This window comes from Phacochoerus africanus, chromosome 8 (genome assembly GCF_016906955.1).
Source record: "Phacochoerus africanus isolate WHEZ1 chromosome 8, ROS_Pafr_v1, whole genome shotgun sequence".
In the NCBI taxonomy this organism is placed as follows: Eukaryota; Metazoa; Chordata; class Mammalia; order Artiodactyla; family Suidae; genus Phacochoerus; species Phacochoerus africanus.
This window is the reverse complement of record NC_062551.1, coordinates 80,561,702-80,582,112: the sequence shown is the minus strand read 5'-3', so window position 1 is coordinate 80,582,112 and position 20,411 is coordinate 80,561,702. Positions and strand designations below refer to the sequence as shown.

The 20,411-nt window shown below is 42.8% G+C and overlaps 1 protein-coding gene across 4 annotated transcripts in view; it reads left to right on the top strand.

Moving 5' to 3' along the window:
• Positions 1 to 20,411, top strand: part of LUZP1 (leucine zipper protein 1) — a 100,808-nt gene that overhangs the window by 67,792 nt on the left and 12,605 nt on the right. Inside the window, exon 2 of one of the 4 annotated variants that reach the window (XM_047792391.1) lies at positions 6,132 to 6,237. The exons of 2 other annotated variants lie outside the window; for them this stretch is intronic. The gene's annotated coding sequence lies outside the window, so the exon portion shown is untranslated. Of the gene's footprint in view, positions 1 to 6,114; positions 6,238 to 20,411 lie in introns of those variants that run through there. One more of the 4 variants, XM_047792392.1, reaches the window with a different exon arrangement.

The following is a 20,411-nucleotide window of genomic DNA, read 5'->3' as shown; positions in this document are numbered from 1 at the left end:
AGGGCCTGCATTTAAATGGGTATGCTAATTGCAAGCTAGTCTTATCAGTTGTTAATAATAATTGCTTGAAAGTTCTTAAGCCCTTTCTTTTCCATTACAATCTTGTTTATACTTTTGGGTTTTTGTTGGGTAATCCTTCTTTGGTGAGGTGAAGAAACCCTGAAGCTCAAGAGATGGGGTTACTGGATGCCAGTCCTGTTTCTATCTTCCCAAAAGGTCACAAGTCTCCAGTCTGTTTTTGCTCATCGGTCTTTTGGGAGACTAGAGTATTTTCTCATCTAGAGTTACATAGGTAAAAAGTTATCCTGGGAGAGCAAGAAAGACTTTTTTTTTTTTTTGGCCGCATCCTCTGCATGTAGAAGGGATCAGACCCATGCCATAGCAGCAACCTGCTTCACCACAGGGAAACTCCAAAAGACATTTCAGCAGCCCTCCATTATAGATAGGTTGTCACTACTGTGGCTCAGGGTGCTTCTGTGGCACAGTTTTAATCCATGGCCTTGGAATTTATGTATGCTGCGGGTGCAACCAAAAAAAAAAAAATATGCCAGGACTTTTTTTTTTTTTTTTTGGTCTTTTTAGGCCCACCCTCAAGGCATATGGAGGTTCCCAGGCTAGGGGTCCAATTGGAGCTGTAGCTGCCAGCCTACACCACAACCACAGCAACGCAGGATCCGAGCCCCGTCTGTGACCTACACCACAGCTTATAGCAATCACTGATTGAGGCCAGGGATCGAACCTGTGTCCTCATGGATACTAGTAAGATTCATTTCCGCTGAGCCATGATGGGAACTCCATGACAGGACTTTTAACATTAACCTGTTCTTTAAAAATTGGAATTCTAATGAAGCGAATGAATTGGCATTTCTCTACTTCTGCCTTTATGAACCATTATTTATGGTTTCTCAGGGGGCAAATGGCGATAGCATGGATAAGGATGTCATACATGTTATTGGAAAGGATCTTAGATAAAATTTTGATTTTTTTTGTTGTTTGTTTTTTGGGCTATACCTGTGGCATGTGGAAGTTGCTGGGCGAGGGGTCTAACCCCTGCCACAGCAGTAACCAGAGCTACAGCAGTGACAGTGCTGGATCCTTAACCAGTTGTGCCACAAAGGGAACTCCAGATTTTGACTTTCCCCCCCAACTGATAAAAGTGAGAGCCAGAGAGAAGAAAAGATTTGTTTGAGGTCTGACAGTGTGTTAGTGGCAGAACTCCCAGTCCAAAGTTTTTTACACTTACATGACTCCTCTTCTTTTTCTCAGTTTCCCACTCTAGACAGAGAAGAGCACTTGCTGTGGATTCTCCTCCCTGTGGACAAGTGGAGTGGGTAGGGAGGGAGGGCATGAGAAAAAGGCAGGGCTTATAGAAATTGTCATGTCTCCTATAGCTTGTTTTCTCCTCTGCTTCTACCAGGAGTGTCCTGAACTTTAACACAAAGTGACCTGAGTGTGGGAAGCTGGGCAGTGATGGCCCTAGGTTAGCTGCTTTCACCAATCTAGGTGGAACTAGGTTGGCTCTTACAAAGCTGCTGGCCCTTTTCATCCCCAGACCATGGATTAGGTCCCACCTTTGTATTGCCAGCAGCCTGTTTATCAGGTTGTTTTTTTCTTGAAGAGACCACATAGGGCAGAAAGAACATTAAAATCCCTCCTGGTGGGGTTCCTATTGTGGCTCAGCAGAAACAAATATGACTAGCATTCATGAGGACCCAGGTTCGATCCCTGGCCTTGCTCAGGGGGTTAAGGATCCGGCGTTGCTGTAAACTGTGGTATAGGTTGCAGATGCAGCTTGGATCTGATGTTGCTGTGGCTGTGGTGTAGGCCAGCAGCTATAGCTGTGATTTGACCCCTAGTCTGGGAACCTCCATACGCTGCAGGTTTGGACCTAAAAAGATACCCCCCCCCCCCCCCCCCCCCCCCCCCGCCCCCAAATCCCTCCTGGCCTTTTTTTTTTTTTTGGTCAACAGTGCTGAGCATCCTTAGCAATTATAGGGGAAAACATGACTATCTCCTTGTTTCTCAGTATACACAGTTGGGTGCTAGATTTGACTATTGGGACTTTGGTTATTATAGTTATCTCAGGTTTAAATTTTTATCTGGCTTTTTTTTTTTTTTCTCTCTCTCTCTCTCTTTTTTGGCTGCCCCGTGGCATATGGAGTCCCTGGGCCAGGGTTCAGATCTGAGCTGCAGTTGTGGCAATGCTGGATCCTTTAACCCACCACTATGCTGGGCTGGGGATCCAACCTGTGTTCTTATATTGCAGAGATGCTACTGATTCCATGGTGCCACAGTGGGAACTCCCTGCCCTCTCATTTCCTACCTTTACACTTTCTGTTTTGATTATGTTTGGAGGACCACAAGAGGTTAATTAGTTGATGAGTGGCCTGGTCCAAAATAGTTACAAGAAATGTTTTCTCTGTTATCCCTAGTCATTCTGGTTCTCTCTGTTACCACTTTTTCTGAATACACTCTGGTAAAAGGCCTGAGAGTGGTTTTTCTAGAGATTTCTGTACTTCAGTTTCCATAATTTCTATTGATCTACAAGTTTCATTGACTCTTTTCTCTGTCATCTCTACTCTGTTCTTAAGCCAATTCAGAGAATTTAAAAAATTTCAGACCCTCATTTCCATGACGGGAACTCCGATCTGCCTTTTTAAAAAATTTATTATTATTTTTTTATGGTTGCACCCTTGGCATATGGTAGTTTCTGGACTAAGGACTGAATCTGAGTCGCAGGCAATGCTGGAGCCTTAACCCACTGCACCAGGCTGGGGATCGAACCAGAGTTTCCATAGTGACCCAAGCCGGTGGATTCTTAACCCACTGTACCACAGCAGGAGATCCTCAATTTCTCTGCTTTTAATTGCTGTTCTAATAGCTTTTTTAATATTCTTGTCTGATAATTCCAGCATCTGGGTCATCTTTGAGTTGCCCTGATTGTCTCTTCCCTTGCATATGGGTTTAGCTTTTCTAGTTCTTTATATAATTTGGGATTGTATCCTTGACATGGATACATGTGAATGTTATGTTGTAGAGACTAAGGTTTCTGTTGATACTTTGATTTTAGCAGGCAGTTAACTTGGTTAGACTCAAAACTGCACATTATGTCTGACTTGGTGCTGGCTGGCAGTTCAGATTTCAGGCCAGTTTTTTGTTTTTTGTTTTTTTGCTTGTTAGGGCCGCACCTGAGACATATGGAAGTTCCCAGGCTAGGGGTTGAATCAGAGCTGCAGCTGCCAGCTTATACCACAGCCACAGCAATGTGGGATTGGATCTGCGCCTGCAACCTACACTGCAGCTCACGGCAACACAGGATCCTTAACCCACTGAGTGAGGCTAAAGACTGAACCCATGTCCCCATGGATCCTAGTCTGGTTGGTTACCACTGGGCCACAATGGGAACTCCTCAGTCTAGTTCTTTTGTCCTTAGCTGAGGTCCTTGATTCTGCCCCATGTGGACATGGTCAGCTGGAGATTGGGCAGAGTTTACACACAGAATCTGGGACTCTGGTTCTAGCTTGCTTCTTTCTTATTATCTGTGGCTGCTCTAGGCTCTGTGTCTTCTGGTTCTTCTGGACAGAAAGCCTAGGATTTGATTGTTTTTGGTGGCACCCATGGCAGATGAAATTTCCTGGGCCAGGGATTGAACCTGTGCCACGGCAGTGATCAAAAGCCTCTGTAGTGACAATGCTGGATCCTTAATTTCAAATTTTTAAATTAAAAAAAAAAAATCTGCCAGCCTTTATTTATTTCAGATAGTTGTTTTTTGCATCATATCCAGAGAGTATAGTACAGATATGTGGGAGGAACATACTGGAAGCAGAATTCCCCATTAGCATTTTTATCCATTATCAAAGTGTTTTGGGAACAAAAGTGACACACATTTAAGAGACCTTTAATCTTCAGCAATCGAATGAGGGTGGACTGATGTGTTTCCTCATTGTGGCTTGTTCATTACCTTGGTTGGACTCAGCTGTGTTCGCTTTAACCAGCCTTGCAGCCTTGGGCAAGTCTCTTCTTGAAGGGGTTCATTTTCTCCTCTGGAAAATGAGGCATTTGGACTCTCCATGATCTATCTGTAGGGGTCCTTTCATCTCTGCCTCTGGATAGATGGTACATAGACACAGAACCAGCTCTGTCACCATCAACAGTAACAGCAAGAAGCACTGGATCTGTCAAGGTGGAAGGTTCTCTGGAGGGGTGGCACTAAGGAGTCTGAGGATCTTTACAGTCATTGTCTTGTTTCTGGTGACAGAGAGCCAGTATGCTGAGGATGCAAGAAGTAAATGACATTCAGAAGTAAAGGAAAGAAATCATTTGCTGTTAGAAATGAGAGACTGTAGACAGTTGAAAACAAATCAGGATCATCTGGAGTTCCTGTTTGCTTGATTTTGGCAGTGTCTTCTATCGTGTTTTGAAGAGGATAGGCTCTTGGGCTTTATAAATAATGCCAGCAAATTTGGCAGTACGTGGTAGGGCAGCAGCTTTCAGCAGAGATGCCATTTGTCACTCTTAGGGCTGCAAAGACCTTAATGGAGACAGACCAGACTTAGAGTTTAGAATTTTTATGTTGGAAAGGTCCTAGGCTTTGCAGAGGAAGGTCTGTGTGCGTAAGGTGGATGGGTAGAGGGCACAGAACAGAGGGTCTGTGGGCTACTCCTGATGCATTTGAAAAGCAATCACGTTTACTCTGCTTAGACTGATTCTTTTTCTGAAGTTTGTGGTGGGGGGAGAGAGAGCAAAAGCTTCTCTCACGCCAGGCCATCCATTGGGTGCTACTCCTGATACAGATCCTTTTTTTCTGCTTCTTTCCTAGCTCTTTTCATTGCTTACCAGTAATTCTTCTCTCTTAGGTCTTATTGAGGCTTCAAGTCCTCATCTTTTTAAAAACCATTAAAAAAAAGCTATTGTTGGAGTTCCCATCTTGGCTCAGTGATTAACGAACCGACTAGAAATCATGGGGTTGCAGGTTTGATCCCTGGCCTTGCTCAGTGGGTTGAGGATCCAGCATTGCCGTGAGCTGTGGTGTGGGTGGCAGACGCAGCTTGGATCCCTCATTGCTGTGGCTCTGGCGTAGGCCGGCAGCTGCAGCTCTGATTGGATCCCTAGCCTGGAACCTCCATATGCAAGGGAGGGATGGGCAGTTGTGATGACAGGAGAGGAATCGTGTGACTGCAGGATGTACAAAAGCTTTAGTTTTGCGACTAGCTTAGAAGCTGTCTCTGTTCTTCTTCAGGACTGGGATAGACAGAAATTTGGCTCAGATCTTCCACTTTCTACTCTTTCTACTACTCTCTTTTCTGCTCTTCTCCAGTGTTAGGGGTAAGAGGTCAGCTTTTCAGCTCTCCTGTAGAAGACTTACAAAACCGGGTGTAAAGTTTACAGAGAGGCTCTATTTTTGTTGATTGATATTGGGTGGTTCAGGGCTGTTTTTGCAGACCAAATCTAGAAGATAATCCATTGAGAGTCAGCATGGTGACATGGCTTTTGTAGTTGGACAGATGCGGGTTTAACCCTGACTATCACTTCCTCGCAAGCTGTGAGACCTTGGACAAGTCACTTGACTTTCTGAAATTTAGATTCTTCATCTACAAGAGTGTGACATTATTGTATTATTGGCTAGTATAAAACAAAACATATTGACCAGGATGTGGTGGATAGATATTTCGATTTTTTTTCTTACCTGTATACCAGAATTATTTTTAGTAGAATCCCAGCTTTAGCCCTAAGCAATTGTGTGACTCCCTTTCCAAGCTTTAGTTTCCTTCCTTAAAATGAGGGCATTTAACTAGTCGATTTCTGAGATCCTTCCTGGATATATCATATGAATTTTTAGACTCTTGGGGAATGTATGGGTTTATTAATTTAAGGAAAGACAATGTGGTCTATCCTGGGACCATACTATTCAATAGGAAAGGGGAAGTTTCCTAGAGCCAAACTCCACCTCTCCACTAGGAGAGAGAGAACTGGCTTCCTTCAGAGTTGGGATCTGTACCCAGATCCTGCCGTGTCTCTTTTCTGATACTGCACTGTATGTGAAGATCTTTGGGACAGGCCTTTGGGTCAGCCCAGTCTTGGTGCAATTCATGTTTTACCTATCTTTCCCCTTCTTTTAATATTGTCTCCAGGTCAAGAGGCAACTGCCATTGAAAGATAGTAAGTGACTGGTTCTAAGACAGCAGGCATCAGGGGAGCAGCCAGAAGCATTGACAGAAAGCTTAAATTACCCAAATGGTAAGTGTGTTGTACAGTGTTGTACAGCCATACCGATAGGATTGGGTGGTTTCTGAAGTCTCCACAGTTTCCCGCCATTTTAAGATAGGGAGGAAGGTCATTATTTGTTGATGACCTCACATGTTTTCCCATTCAGTCCACCAGCCGACCTTCAGAAATAGGCTTAGCTATCATTTACTGAATACTTACTGTATGCTGGGCATAGCCCTGTTCGTTCAGCAAACATTATTATCTCCTCAGACATCACCACCTTAGCCTCTGCACTTGCTGCAGGATTTCAGGAGCTTCTGTGTTGAACCCAAGTGTACCAGTTACTTGCTCTGCTCTTCCACGTGCCTGTCATGTCAGTGCTGCTGAGTTACTTGAAGTTCCCCAAATGCAGCACTGTTTTGTTTGCCAGCCCTCCTTTCCTCCCTCCGTGTAAACAAGTACTTTATATTATTTATACCCTTTATGTACCACTGTTCAAAGTGCTGGAGAGAGAGCAGTAAAAAAAACCAGCTACACAGAGTTCTTGTCGTGGCTCAGTGGAAACGAATCCGACTAGGAACCATGAGGTTGTGGGTTCGATCCCTGGCCTGGCTCAGTGGGTTAAGGATCTGGTGTTGCCGTGAGCTGTGGTGTAGGTCACAGATGAGGCTCAGATCCTATGTTGCTGTGGCTTAGGCCAGCAGCTGTAGCTCCGATTCGACCCTTAGCCTGGGAACTTCCAGATGCCGCAAGTGCGGCCCTAAAAAAAAAAAGGGCAAGGAAAAGAAAAAACAGCTGTAAATATGAAAAACCATGCTCCTCATCTTGCAGGTCTTGAAATCTAGTAAAAAGAGTCAGTAAACAAATTCTCAAGGAATTAAGTGGTTAAATGTGCTAAGGAGAAACAAGTAGAGTATGTTACCTTAGAGCTATCTGAAGATGAAATGAGTTGCCTTGGGAGGAAATGAGTGTCCTTCCTGTTATTAGAAATGTTTAAATAGGTACTGAATGACTATTTGCTAGATAATTTCTGAATTGAGTGGGAGGTTGGATCAGATAATCTCTAAATCCTTTCCAACCTGGAAAATCTCTACATGCTAGCTGGGCTCCCACCTCTGAGGCTTGCATATCTAAACTACATGAATTTGTGTTTCTGGGAAAAGTCATTTAAGTCCAATAATTAAATAGAAACACTTAAGAAGTGATGGAGAGGAGTTCCCGTTGTGGCTCAGTGGTAATGAACCCAACTAGTGTCCATAAGGGTGCAGGTTCAAACCCTGGCCCTACTTCGTGAGTTAAGGATCTGGTGTTGCTGTGAGCTATGGTGTAGGTTGCAGACATGGCTCAGATCTGACAGTGCTGTGACTGTGGCCTAGGCTGGCAGCTGCAGCTCTGATTTGACCTCTAGCCTGGGAACTTCCATATGCTTCAGGAGTAGCCCTAAAAAGACTGGGGCGGGGGGCGGGGGGGGGGAAGAAGTGATGGGTTCGATCCCTGGCCTGGGAACTTCTACATGCTGCAGGTTGGTCTCTGCCTCCCCCACTTCCTGCCCCACATTCTCCCACTTTCCTTTAGATCAGGGACTGGCGAACTGTGGTCCTTACCCCCGCTGCCTATTTTGTAAATAAATTTAGTTGAAGCATAGCCATGTCATTTGCTGATGTATTATGTATGCCTGATTCTTTCTTTCTTTCTTTTTTTTTTTTGTCTTTTTAGGGCCACACTCGTGGCACATGGACGTTCACAGGCTAGGGGTCATATTGGAGCTGTTGCTGCTGGCCTATACCACAGCCACAGCAACACCAGATCCGAGCCTCGTCGGCAACCTACGCCGCAGCTCATAGCAGTGCCGGATCCTTAACCCACTCAGCGAGGCCAGGGATCAAACCCGCGTCCTAATGGATACTCGTTAGGTTTGTTATTGCTGAGCCACAATGGGAACTCCTCTGTATGCCTGTTTCACATTACAGTGGCAGAGTTGAGTAGTTGGCACAAGGACCTTAGGCCTTACAAAGCCTAAACTATTTACTCTCAAATTAAGTTGTATACTTATGGATACTGTCAAAGTTTAAAGAAAAGTTTTTTATTTTGGGGGGGCTGTGCCTGGGCCAGGGATTAAACCTGCACCACAGGAACAACCCAAGACACTTAAGTGACAATGCCGGATACTTAACCCACTGTCCACAAGAGAACTCCTGATCCCCTACTTTAAATGACTGTTGGGAACAGGAAGTGAATCATGGCAGCTGTGTTGGGGGAAAGGGCAGGGCAATTTTGATTATGTTCTATTTCAGACCTTCCTGGCCCACTAGGACAGGAAAAAGAGCCAGCCTCCAAAATGATGGATAGGGCCACTTGGAACTGGGTTAAAGACCTTTCGCAGAAAGGAGCTCTGAATGAGAGACAGTTGGTGTTGTAGCTTTCTAGTATGAGTTGAAACAGAGACATGGTGGTAGTGAGAGGGGAGTTGGCATTAATGAGTGGACTACCTGTCCTTCACTTTCTTATGATTTCTGAGGCTTAATATAAGCACTTGCCTTCCCAGACCCTACCCTTGGGAACAATTAATCATTTCTTCTGAGCTTCCAATGCACGTATATCAGGTGGTGAAATGTACTAAGTGGAAAAAAATAGGGTAAGAGGTCAGGGAGTCAAGGAGTGGGTCCTGTGTTTTGTGAGATGGTCAGGGATACCCCTTTATTCTTGTTTTATAATTGGTTCTAGCTTCTGATTCCTTAAAGGCAAGGATTGAGTCTTAATGATCTCTAAGCACTTGGCAAAACGCTGGGTACATCATAGATGTTCCATAGATGTCTACTAAATAAAGGCATTTTACCTGGATAAACATACTTGATGGGGAATGCAGGAGGACTGGAAAGAGGCATCTGTCTCTTCCCTTTGTGGATGTCCTGGAGGTAGCAAAGCATTTCTGTCTATGTTTAGGGCCAAAAGGTCAGAGATAAGTGACACTGTAACCCCATTTTCAGTCTTTTCCCTTGTTTTCTGTGGGAGAAGGGATGATTTTAGCTGAGTCACTGTTTTGTTTTTTGCTTTTTAGGGCCGAACCCATGGCATATGGGGGTTCCCGGGCTAAGAGTTGAATTGGAGCTATAGCTGCTGGCCTACACCACAGCCATAGCAACGTGGGATCTGAGCCATGTCTGTGACCTACACCACAGGTCACAGCAACACCGGATCCTTAACCCAGTGAGTGAGGCCAGGGATCGAACCCATGTCCTCATGGATCCTAGTTGGTTTTGTTAACTGCTGAGCCACGAAGGGAACTCCCCTCCCTGAGTTACTGTTTTTAGGAGGATTCTGCCTAGAGAAACTTACCTTTGGTATGCATAGGACTTTTCAAAGAGCTTTTGCTAACTTTTGTTGTGAGGTGGGCGGGGTTGGTATTCTTTTATTTTTTCGGAAGGGACTGTGGCCTGAAGATTAATGACTTGGCCAAATGGGGATAGCATTCTTAAAGGAATATGGACTTTGGAACTAGACTTGGGTTGCCTGTCTGGCTATCTTTCTTATTAGCTATGTGACTTTGGGCAAGTTCAAGGGTTCCTATCCTATAAAGTTACTGTGAAGGCTGAGTAGCTACTGTTTTATGTGACTTATGTGCAAGGCATTCTGCTGAGTGCTTTACATGCTGGGGGATTATCATATTGTCTTTGTATGGATAAGAAAACCTTAGAGAAGTAATTTGTTAAAGAAGATATAGCTGGGATTCCTAGAGAAAGCATTATAGTAAGTACTTACACATGTCTGTAGTATAGTTGTGCTCAATTTGCGGTTGTCCTTAATACATTTTGTTGTCATTGGTCTACCTATAATCAGAACTCCTCGCTTTGTTAAAATGCTTAAGAATTTATAGGGAGGAGTTCCTGCTGTGGTGCAGTGGAATCTCTGGCGTCTTAGGAGCCTTGGGACACAGGTTTGATTCCTGGCCCTTCACAGTGGGTTAAGAATCTGGCATTTCTCCAGCTGCGGCTTAGGTCACAACTTCAGCTCAGATCTGATCCCTGGCCCAGCAAATTCCATAAGGTGCGGGGTGGCCAAAAAAGGAAAAAAAAAATCTGTAGGGAAGTGATTTTACACAGTAGGAAGAGTCTTGGGTAGAGTCTGGAGACTAAAATGCTTGGTTTTGCTGAATCTTGAGTCTCACTCCCTTCATTTCTAAAATAAAGGGATTGGGCCAAATAGGTGGTTTTATTTTAAGTAAATGCAGTAGGACTCTTTTGTTACAGTCATATGGGGGAAGCCCAATATGTTAGGAAGCTAAAATCAGTTGCTTTGGTTGAGTGAGTGGGGGAGGGAGCCTGATGCAGCCTGCTCAGACCTTCCCTGCTTTCTTTCCCCAGGTGACCCTTGGGGGGATGCGCTGGGTCCTTTTTGCACTGAATGATTTTTTAGCTGATTTTGCCTCTGGCATCCCATTCTAAGGAGTGGAAGAAGATCCATAAATATTTTCTGCTGCTTCACAACACTTGTTCCAATAACTAGAGTAGAGCCTACCTATACAGTGGTATGGCTTTCTGGTATTTATGTCATATTTCCATGACATAGATCTGAAAGCCTGAAGGGTCATTGTCCAACAGGGGAAGCACTGTGCAGGTGGCTCAGGGCCTGCTACCTGTGCTGTCTGTATCTGCTCTTGTCAGTTGTTTTCTCCATTGGAAACCAGGAGTGAGTAGCTCCTCGACATCATTTTTATAATTTTCTCTTAATGGTTAGTGCCAAAGGGCTATTAGCTATTTAATAATTAGGGGGCTCATTTTGGCCATTCATTTATCAAATTTGAAGCATTAATTTTGCCAGACTTTCTACTGGGTACTGAGAATACAGTGGTGAATACAAAACAAGCTGGAGAAATAAAATGAGGAAATAAAACTTGAATACATTGTGATAAATGCCGTGATGGGATGCAAACTAAAGCGTAAGAGAGGCCCTGATCTGCAGGAGGTATTGTCTAAGGTGGGATTTGGAGAAATGAGAATTACAGTCAAACTAATGAAGGCCTGGAGGTGAGAGAGAGTGCAGCTTTGTGGAGCGTTGACGGTGCAGAACCTACTTGGAATTTGAAGATGAGCCCGAAGAGGTAGGCAGGGCCTGATCATGAAGGACCTCACATGCTGTGTTGGACAGTTTGGGTTTTATCCCCAGAGCAGTAAGAACCTTCAAAGGATTTTGTGTGTGGTGGTGTGCGATAATTCTTTCTCTTTATATTTCTAGTAAGAATTTGCTGTATATTCAGTGGATTTAGTTTTTTCATTCCTTGTGCTGTACTGGTTGATTCATACCAGTCTTGAACAGAACATAAAATTGGCATTAAAAGCCAAATGAATAAAAAAAGCAGGAGTTCCTGTCGTGGCTCATGGAAGCAAATGTGACTAACATCCATGAGGACACAGGTTCGATCGCTGGCCTCACGCAGTGGGTTAAAGGATCCAGCATTGCTGTGAGCTGTGGTGTAGGTCGCAGACGGCTTGGATACCACGTTGCTGTGGCTGTGGTGTAGACCAGCATCTACAGCTCCAATTTGACACCTAGCCTGGGAACGTCCATATCCTGTGGGTGTGGCCCTCAAAAAAAAAAAAAAAAAAAGCAATGTAAGTTCTAGACTTTACTAATTCAGAATTATAATTTAAAGATGGGACTGCACTAAAGTTTAATAACATTTCCCTCTTTGGAAAAAGGGATTTGTGTACAAAAACTGTAGTATAAATAAGATTTGTTGACAGTGTTTTAGGAGATCCCCTCTTGGCTCAGTGGTAAGGAACCCAAACCATCCATGAGGACGAGGTTTTGATCCCTGGCTGTGCTCAGTGGGTTAAGGATCCAGTGTTAGAGTGGGCTATGGTGTAGATCGCAGATTTGGCTTGGATCCCGAGTTGTGTGGCTGTGGTGTAGGCTGGTAGCTACAGCTCCAATTTGACCCCTAGCCTGGGAACTTCCATATGCTGGGGGAGCAGCCCTAAAAAGACCAAAAAAAGAGAAAATGTTTCAGTTTGGGGTAAGCTGGTTTTTTGGGGGTTTTTATGTGTGTTTTTGTTGTTGTTGTTGTTGTTGTTGTTACCTTTTAGGGCCACACCCATGGCATATGGAAGTCCCCTAGGAATCAGAGCTGTATCCGCAGGCCTGCACCACAGCCACAGCAACACAGAATCTGAGCTATATCTGCGACCTACATACACCACAGCTCACAGCAGCACCTGATCCTTAACCTACTGAGCGAGGGTTCCTAGTCGGATTCGTTAACCACTGAGCCACGACAAGAACTCCTTATCAATTTTATATAAGAGTGGAAGGGATGGTGGACTGGACTAACTATGGTCCATAAACCTCTTTTTCTAAAAAAATTTTTTTATTTGTAGTTGATTTATAATGTTCTGTCAGTTTCTGCTGTACAGTTTTTTAAAATTTTTTTATTATAGTTGATTTACAATTAAACCACTTTTAAAAGAGTAGATACAAAGGATCTATATTGGCATAGCAGTTATTGGAGGACAAATGATATATGTTGCTTCTGCAAAGTGCTTTAAAACAGCTTATCCTCAGATAAGGATCCCGAGTTGCTCAGATCCCGAGTTGCTGTGGCTCTGGCGTAGGCCGGTGGCTGCAGCTCCGATTAGATCCCTAGCCTGGGAATCTCCACATGCCTCAGGAGTGGCCCTAGAAAAGGCAAAAAGACAAAAAAAGAAAAAAAGAAACTGTTTCACTAGGCAAAAGGCCAAGAAGTGTTTTTTGTATGTAGGAAAAAGTAGATGGAAGGGAAAAGTTTTCTTCTTTGTAAAAATATATAGGGAGTTCCCATTGTGACTTAGTGGTAATGAACCTGACTAGCATCCATGAGGACGCAGGTTTGATCCCTGGCCTCGCTCAGTGGGTTAAGGATCTGTCATTGCCGTGAGCTGTAGTGTAGGTGACAGACGTGGCTCGGATCCGGCATTGCCGTGGCTGTGGCGTAGGCTTGGCAGCCGCAGCTCTGATTCAGCCCCTAGCCTGGGAACCTCCATATGCTACAGGTGTGACCATAAAAAGCAAAAGAAACAAACAAAAATCTATAAATGTAAGGGCTTTTTCCCCTGTTTTTGGGAATAGAGAAGCCTATAAGCTGTGAAAAGGAGAAGAGGAGACCAAAAAAAGCAAAGGTGAGAAAACAGGGAAAGACAGTACCCAGGGAAGCCAAGGGGTAGGAGAGGGAGGAATAATCAGGGAGAAGGCAGGATCTGAGAGGCTGAGGGAGGGAGGCAGGCAGGTAGGTACTTCTAACACCACTGAGGCCTTGGTATTTTTTAAAAGCTGAGTATGGGCTCCATCTGGTGGCTCTAGGCTTTAAGTGCAATTAATGGAGGGGATCTTGGGGTTGGAGAGAAGTGGAATGGCATCTCCTCAAATTCTACTTAGGGTTGTTTCTCTTTTGCCCTGGGATGATTTCTCAAGAAATCGAGTCTGCTTCTCAATCATGTCTCTCTTCCAGTGATCTTACCTCTCTCTGTACTCAGCATTCCCATACTCATACTTCAGTTTTAACTCTTTAAAAAGTTAAGACTGGGAGTTCCTGTTGTGGCTCAATGGTAATGAACCCGATTAGTATCCACAAGGATGCAGGTTCGATCCCCAGCCTCGCTCAGTGGGTTAAGAATCCAGCATTACTATGAGCTGTGGTGTAGGTCGCAGAGGTGGCTCAGACCCTGAGTTGCTGTGGTGTAGACCAGCAGCTGCAGTTCGCGTTCAACCCCTAGCCCGGGGACCTCCATGTGCCGCAGGTGCAGCCCTAAAAAAAAAAAAGTTAAGACTGGAGCTCCCACTGTGGCACAGTGGGTTAAGGACCTGACTGCAGTGGCTCGAGTCAATGCAGAGGCATGGGTTTGATCCCTGGCCCTATTCACAGTGGGTTAAAGGATCTGGTGTTGCTGCAGTTGTGACATAGGTTCAGCTGTGGCTCGGATTCAGTCCCTGGCCCAGGAACTTCCATATGCTGTGAGTGTGGCCATTAAAAAAAAAATTGAGACTTTTTTATTTTTTTGAGAAGTTTTTGATTTCACAGCAGAATTGTGGGGAAGGTACAGCAATTTCCCCATATACTTTCTGCCCACCTCCCCCTGCAACCCACCCCCTCATTATCAACATCCTTCATATATATTTGTTACATTTGATGAACCTCCACACTCATCGTGATCACCCAAAGTCCATCGTTTGCATTCAGGTTCACTCTTGATGTTTTATATCCTGTGAATGGACAAATGTGTAATGACACGTATGCACCATTATAGTATCATACAGAATAGTTTTACTGCCCTAGAAGTCCTCTGTTCTCTACCTCTTCATACCTTAGTTATTGACATTATCAATTACTAAAACCCCCTGAAATTTCCCTGAAATCCCTCTCTGATTACCATCTCCTATCTTTCAAGCTCATTCCTTCTAATACCCTGACTCCAACTATCCTTCAGTCCTCACCAGTCCCTTCAGTTCATTGGTCCTATCACATTTTAACTGTTTTCTTCACATGTTCTTAATGTTCTTATTCCTCTTTACTGAATGTGTATAATGTCCCTTGCACACAGCTATAATTTCCTCACCCTTCTTTTGCTTTGTTACATTTGTAAAACTCCAACCCTGGTTCAGTACAGTTCTGTCTCTCTGTGCCTTCATCTGTCAGCAGATAAGTGGATATAAACATACAGTCTTGCCGTTTGGTTTCACTTTAAATAATAACTATGAATTTTAAGTGGTCCCTTAATGTTGCCTGGCAATCATTCTCTATTTTCCATTCTCCTAAATGACCTTTTCTGAAACCTGTACTACTCTATCCCCTGCCTGTCATCACTTTAAGATGACGATCTCGCTTTCTACTTCAGTGAAAAAGCAAAAACAACCAGAAGAGAACTTTACTAGACTCCTGCCACCACACCTTCCTTCCCACTTACCCACTGACACTTATACCCACATACTCTGCCTTCCTGCCTCTTACCATAGATGAACTCTGTGCTGTTTTTTGCTTTATAATTTTATTTAAAAATTTAAAAAATTGAAGTATAGTTGATTTACAGTGTTTTTCTTGTGTGCAGCAAAGTGATTCAGTTATATATCTAAATATTTTTTTCGTATTTGTTTCTGTTACGATTTATCTCAGGATACTGAATATAGTTCCCTGTAGGACCTTGTTGTTTATCCATCCTATGTATAATAGTTTGCATCTCATCTGCGCTCTTGCTGATCATATTGTTGAGTAGGTTTAGTTTTGTAAGAAACCACCTTCCAAAGTGGTTGTACCTTTGGATACAGCCACTATATATATATATATATATATATATATATATATATATATATATATATATATAATATTCATGATACTGAATATAGTTCAGTATATCCATCCAATACAACAGTTTTGCATTGAAAAGACTGTCTTTGCTCTGTTGTATTGTTTTTGCTTCTTTGTCAACCTTTTTTTTAAAAGGTTAACTCCTGTGGCATATGGAAGTTCCCAGGCTAGGGGTCCAGTCAGACCTGCAGCTTCTGGCCTGTGCCACAGCCCCTGTGCCACAGCCATAGCAATGCCATATCCAAGCCACACCTAGTGACCTACACTGCAGCTTGCAGCAACACCAGATCCTTTAACCCACTGAGTGAGGCCAGAGATCAGACTGGTATCCTCATGGATACTAATTGGGTTCTTAACCTGCTGAGCCACAATGGGAACTCCACTTGACCATATTTTTATAGGTCTATTTCTGAGCTCTCTGTTCTGTTCTGTTAATCTATTTGTGTCTTCTCTCACCAGTGCCACACTGTCTTGAATACTGTAGTTTTTATTTATTTATTTTATTTTTTATTATTTTTTTGTCTTTTGTCTTTTCTAGGGCCACACCTGCTGCATATGGAGGTTCCCAGGCTAGGGGTCTAATCAGAGCTGTAGCCATTGGCCTACACCACAGCTCACGGCAACTCTGGATCCTTAACCCAATTTAGCAAGGCCAGGGATGGAACCTGCAACCTCATGGTTCCCAGTCAGGTTCGTTAACCACTGAGCCACAACAGGAACTCAATTGAATATTGTAGCTTTTATAGTAGGTCTTGAAATTGAGTAGCATTGGTTCTCCAACTTTGTTGTGGTTTTTAATACATACTTAGCTGTACTGGGTCTTTTGCCTCTCCATGTTTTAGAATCCACTTGTCTCTATCCGCAATATAAATCACTGGGATTTTGATTGAGATTGCATTGAACCTAGAGGTCAAGTTGGGAAGAACTGACATTTGGATAATATTGACTGTTGGAATCCACAAACATGGAATATCTTTTTATTTAGTTCATCAGAGTTTTTTAGTTTTCTTAATATATATCTTGTATTTTGTTAGATTTATACCTATGTATATTTTTGGGGGGGTTACTAATAAATGGTATTGCTTTTAGTCTCAAATTCCACTTCTTCATTGCTGGTATATGGGAGTGATTGACTTTGGTGTATTAATCCTGCTACCTCTCTATAACTGTAATTGCTTATTAGTTCCAGGAGTTTTTTTGTTGATTCATTTGGATTTTCTACATAAGATAATCATGTCATCTGTGAACAAAGATAGTTGGATTTCTTCTTTACCAATCAGTGTCCTTTTTCTTTTACTGTTTTATCTAGGACTTTCAGTAAATTTTGAGTAGCTGTGTTAAGAAGGCACATCCTTGCCTTGTTCTTAATGGGAAAGCTTTGAGTTTCCCCACAGTTAGGTATGATGTTAGCTGTAGGTTTTTTGGTGGATGTTCTTAATCAAATTGAGGAAGCTCCCCCCTGTTCCTAGTTTGCTGAGAGTTTTTATCATGAATTTGGCCACACCCATTGCATATGGAATTTCCTGGGCCAGGGACTGAATCAGAGCTGCATCTGTGACCTATGCTACAGCTGTGGTGAAGCCAGATCCCTAACCCACTATACCAGTCTGGGAATCGAACCAGCAATACTACAGAGACAAGCTGGACATTAACCCACTGCACTACAGCAGGAATTGAGTATTGAATTTTGTCAAAAGCTTTTTCTGCATTTATTAATATCATGTGATTTTTCTCCTATAATCTGTTGATGTGATAGACTTCATTATTGATTTTTGAATATGTATATACATATTTTTTGGTCTTACTGCTGGGCCGTGATGGGAGCTCCTGATTTTTGAATATTGAACCAGCCCTGTATACAGGGGAGAAATCATGCTTAGTTGTGGTATATAATTCTTTTTATACAGTGTTGAATTTCATTTACTATATGTTTTATTGAAGATTTTTGCATCTGTGTTTATGAGAGATACTGGTCTGTAGTTTTCTTGTAATGTTTTTGTTTTTGGTATTAAGGTAATGCTGACATCAAAGAACAAGTCAGAAGTATTCCCTTTGATTCTCTTTTTTGGAAGAGGTTATAGATACTTGATGTAATTTCTTCCTTAAATGTTTGAGAAGTCATGAGTGAAATGATGGGCCTGATGCTTTCTGTTTTACAAGGTTATTAAATAGTGATTCATGGGAGTTCCCATTGTGGCTCATTATGAACCCTAGTATCCATGAGGATGTGGGTTCAGACCCTCCCTGGCTGGCTCAGTGGGTTAAGGATCTGGCATGGCTGTGAGCTGTGGTGTAGGCTGACAGCTGCAGCTCTGATTCACCCTAGCCTGGGAACTTCCATATGCCGCAGTACGGCCCTAAAAAAAAAAAAAAGATAAATAAAAGTGATTCAATTTGTTTGAGGGCTACAGCAGTGAAAGTACCAAATCCTAACCACTAGACTACCAGAGAACTCCCAGAACATCTCCATTCCATGTAACCAAGTCTACTGGCAATAGATCCTCTCAATTTTTATTTGTCTGAGAAAGTCTTTATTTCTTCTTCTTTTTTGAAGGATAATTTTGTAAGTTACAGATTTCTAGATTGGTGGTAAAAATTTTTTCTTGCCACATTTTAAATATTTTACTCTACTCCCTTCTCACTTCCATGATTTCTGAGCAGTCAGATGTTAATTCTTATCTTTGTTCCTGTATAGGTAAGGTGTTCTTCCCCCTTGCCTCTATCAAGATTTTCTCCCTTTATTGTTGATTTTCTGCAGTGTGTATGCCTGGGTATCTCCCCCACCACTTTTTTTTTTTTTTTTTTAGCACTTATCTTGCTTGGTGTTCTGAGCTTCCTGACTCTGTAGTTTGGTGTCTGACATTAATTTTGGGAAATTCTCTCATTACTGCTTCAAATTTGTCTTCTCTTCTTTTGGTATTCCCGTTACACATTTGTTACATCTCTTGTAGTTGTCCCACACTTCTTGGATATTGTTCCATTTTTTCCCCCAGTCTTTTTCTCCTTGCTTTTCAGGTTTAGAAGATTCTACTGGCAGATTCTTTACCAGCTGTTTCTAGTCTAATGAGATAATAATCAAAGACTTTTTTTTCCCCTTCTTTTTAGGGCTGCTCCTGTGGCGTATGGAAGTTCCCAGGCTAGGGGTTGAATTATAGCTGCAGCTGCCGGCCTATGCCACAGCCACTGCAGGGTCCGAGTTGCATCTGTGACCTATACCACCGCTCTTCATTGCCGGATCCTTAATCCACTGAGCTGGGGCAGGGATGGAACCCAACTCCTCATGGATACCAGTCCAGTTTGTTAGTGCTGAGCCACAACGGAAACTCCGAAAGGTGTTTTTTATTTTGTGTTTTTGATCTATAACATTTAATTTTTCTTAATTGTATTTATTTTTAGGGCCACACCTGTGGCATATGGAAGTTCCCAGGCTAGGAGTGGAACGCCGTCCTATGCCACAGCCACAGCAACTCTAGATCGTAAACTCACTAAGTGAGGCCAGGGATCAAATCTGCATCCTCATGGAGACTGTACTGAGTTCTTAACTTGCTGAGCCACAACAGAAACTCCTCTTTTTATTTATTTTTTGGCTGCACTCGTGGTATGCAGAAGTTCTTGAGCCAGGGATTAAACCTGTACTACAGCACTGACAATGCCGGATCTTCAACTGCTGAGCCAGCAGAGAATTCTTCTAACATTTCTTTTTGATTCTTTTCTATAATTTCCTTTTTTTGGGAAGGGGCTTACATTATAGCTATGTGTTCTTACATGTTGTCTTCTTTTTCAATTAGTTTTTAGCATATTAATCATAGTTTTGAATTTCTGATAATTCCAATATATCTTGCCATATATGCTTGCTATATTTCTTCAGACTGTTTTTTTTTGCCGTGAAAGCTGGACATGATGTCCTGGATAGAAAAAACTAAGGTAAATAGGCCTTTAGTGGTGGTAGTAGGGGCGGGGAAAATGTTCTGTTGGCCCATGATTAGGTCTCAGGCTTTTTTAGTAAGCCTGAGTCCCTGGGCTTGAATTTCACAAGTGCCTCTCAGCATCAGATTTTACGTGCCACCCCTCTCCCTATCCCACCTCTTAAGTGGTATAGGGTGACTGGTATTGGGCATATTCCTTCCTCCACGTGGAAGGCGAGAGGAGCCGGAGTTGGGTATTTTCCTTCCCCCAGATAAGACTCCAGTAGGTTATATTCTCATTTTCACTAGTGCAGCTCCTATAGGGGTAAGGCTCCCATGGAGGTTTCTACTCCTTCATTTCTGCTCTTTAAGTTGTGATTCTTTTTATATCCACTTGCCTAACTTTGGGTGAAACAGTTTTCTCTGTGACTACAGTTCTCTGATATATTTAAGAAGAGTTGTTGATTTTGTTCAGTTATTTTATTTATTTATTTTTGTCTTTTTAGGGCCACACCCACAGCATATGGAGGTTCCCAGGCTCGGGGGTTGAATCAGAGCTGTTTGCTGCCAGCCTATGCCAGAGCCACAGCAATGCCAGATCCGAGCTGCGTCTGTGACCTACACCACAGCTCACAGCAAGGCTGGATCCTTAACTCACTGAGTTAAGGCCAGGGATCGAACCCGAAACCTCATGGTTCCTAGTCAGATTCGTTTCCACTGTGCCATGACAGGAACTCCTGTTCAGTTTTTTTTACTTGTTAGGATGAAGTGGTAACCTTAGAAGCTGAAAATCTACCCTACTTTATGTGTTTTACTTCTTTTTATGCCTTAACATTTAAAAAATTTTTTTTAATTGTGGCAAAAAATACATAACAAAGTGACATCTTAAAATTTTTTTTTTTTTTTTTTTGGTCTTCTGTCTTTTTAGGGCCACACCCGCAGTATATGGAGGTTCCCAGGCTAGGGGT